Source organism: Echinops telfairi, unplaced genomic scaffold (genome assembly GCF_000313985.2).
Source record: "Echinops telfairi isolate 266 unplaced genomic scaffold, ASM31398v2 ScPeMD7_31;HRSCAF=116, whole genome shotgun sequence".
Classification (NCBI taxonomy): domain Eukaryota; kingdom Metazoa; phylum Chordata; class Mammalia; order Afrosoricida; family Tenrecidae; genus Echinops; species Echinops telfairi.
In genome coordinates, this window is record NW_022103928.1 from 26752741 (window position 1) to 26754851 (window position 2111).

At 48.0% G+C, this 2111-nt stretch overlaps 1 protein-coding gene across 1 annotated transcript in view; it reads left to right on the forward strand.

Annotated features, from left to right (window-relative positions):
* Positions 1-2111, forward strand: part of TSEN2 (tRNA splicing endonuclease subunit 2) — a 68477-nt gene that overhangs the window by 35990 nt on the left and 30376 nt on the right. The gene's annotated exons all lie outside the window — the stretch shown is intronic.

The window sequence follows — 2111 nt, forward strand, 5'->3', positions numbered from 1 at the left end:
CGTTCAGTTGTAAAAAATAATAATAATAATTCTCTAAAAGAAAGAAACAGCTGAGCGAGTGAATTGAAAACAGGCTCATTTGACTGCTCAACCCAAAAGAGGTAAACGACTTCATCAGTTGTCCCTTGCTGTAATACTGCTTAGCAGACTAGTCCAAAGCTCTGTGGCTTTAAACCGCACCCTCATTGCTCACAAGGCGAGTGGATCTGCTGATCTTGGTGGGATGCGGCCCTCTGTCTGCTCAGTTGAGACAGCCATTCATGCTCAGCTGGGCTCACTTGATGCTGAGGGCTGGCCTTGGCAGGGGGGTGTGTGGGGGTGTCCTCCTCTGTCCTGTTTGCACACTAGTCACCTGGGGCTACTTGCCATCCTGGGAACGTGCCGGGCATTTGCTGTCTTTTTATATGGTTTCCTTTTCCCATTTTCCCCTTGGCACTCGGTGAGCTCACATTCATGCTTCAAAGCCTACTTCAGCTGTCCCTTCTCTTTGTATTTTTTCCTAAGCCTTTTAGGTAAAGTAAGTTGGTCCCTTTTATAGTGTCAGGGTAGATTTAAAAGTGTACCTGCAAACTTAGAGGAAACTTTAATACCAAAATGGGAAGCTGTTGGTTCGACACAGCCTCCATTTGGTGTGTGCACTTGAGGAGGCACCGCCTCCGGCTCCAGCCCTTCCTAGAGAATTCTGCGCGCTTCCTTTTCCCACCGCACCAGAGCAGCCGGCGCGGCATCCCCGAGGGGCCGACACTATTTCTTTTCAATGTCTCTGAGTTTGAGGACCCCAAAGGGAGTCCGAAGAGGCCAATTCAGGACTGTAGTGTGGATGGGGGAAGGTCTCCCAGTGGGATTCTTGTAGGGCAGCTCTTGAGACCTTTGAAGGTTTAGCAGGTGCGTGGTTGTGGTGGGGGACATGCCTTGGTGAAACTTTCCTGGCCTTTTCCTTACCATTGCAGTTTTCGTTTGGACGAAGACTTTTTGCTAATGAGCCTCTGTGATTATCCTGTGTCCTTCGAGAAAATCTATCAAGGTTCTCCTTAGGATCCTCTCCCCACTCCCCCAAAAGAAAAAAAACAGACGTTTGCTATATAACCTTCTGAGCTGACCTCTTCCTTGAATTTAAGAGGCCTAGCAGATCCCCTAAGGAGCCCTGGTGATATAGCGGTTACTCGTTGGGCAGCTAACTGCGAGGTCAGGAGTTCAAAACCACCAGCTGCTCTGCAGGAGAAAAACAGGGCTTTCTACTCCTATAAAGAGTCATATCCTGTCCTATAGGGTCACTATGAGTTGGCATCAGCCCGATGGCAGTGAGTTTGTTTTTGTAACTGATCCCCTGGAAGGCACTGTTTTGCTTGGACCAGTATTTTGAAGGCATCTTAATGAGCCGGAGAGGGAGCACCAGGGCTTTCTGTGAAGACTGGGTCTCGGGAACCCTCAGGGGCAGCTAGCTCTCTGTCCTATACTAGGGTCGCTGTGAGCTGGAACTGACTGGATGCAGTGAGTTTGGTTCCGGCCATGAGCCCGAGACGCGTGTGTCACTAGAGAGAACTTGTCGGCCGCCATCCACTGATGCAGAGACGTGTTTAATAAGCTCATTTCATGTGGAATCCATCTGTGTATGTGTATGAATTAGACCTGTAGTGGCATTACTTTCTGACTTGGTCTCACAGTTGACGGAGTCCTATATCATCTGGGTTAGAATCCGTTGTTTCTGTTCTGTGTACTAGACTGCGTATTTCAAGGAGAAGGGATTCGCCTGTATCTCTAGTACTTGGCACATAGAAGACTTTTAGTACAAGCTGCTCAATCAATGGTGGCTTGTTGTTAAATGACCAGAGAAGAAGGTCGTGACACTAGGAACAAATTCTGGAGGAGGTAGGAAGTGGACTTGCTTTCTTAAGTTTGTTTTCTGGCTGGAACATCATCTGTTCCGATCCTTTAGCCCAGGGGGGCTTAAACTTTTTAAAAGGGGGCGAGTTCACTGTCCCTCAGACCTGTTGGAGGGCCGGACTATAGTTTAAAAAAAACTATGAACAAATTCCTATGCACACTGCACATATCTTATTTTGAAGTGACAAAACAAACGGGGCAAAAGCACCCGGCAGACCGGATAAATG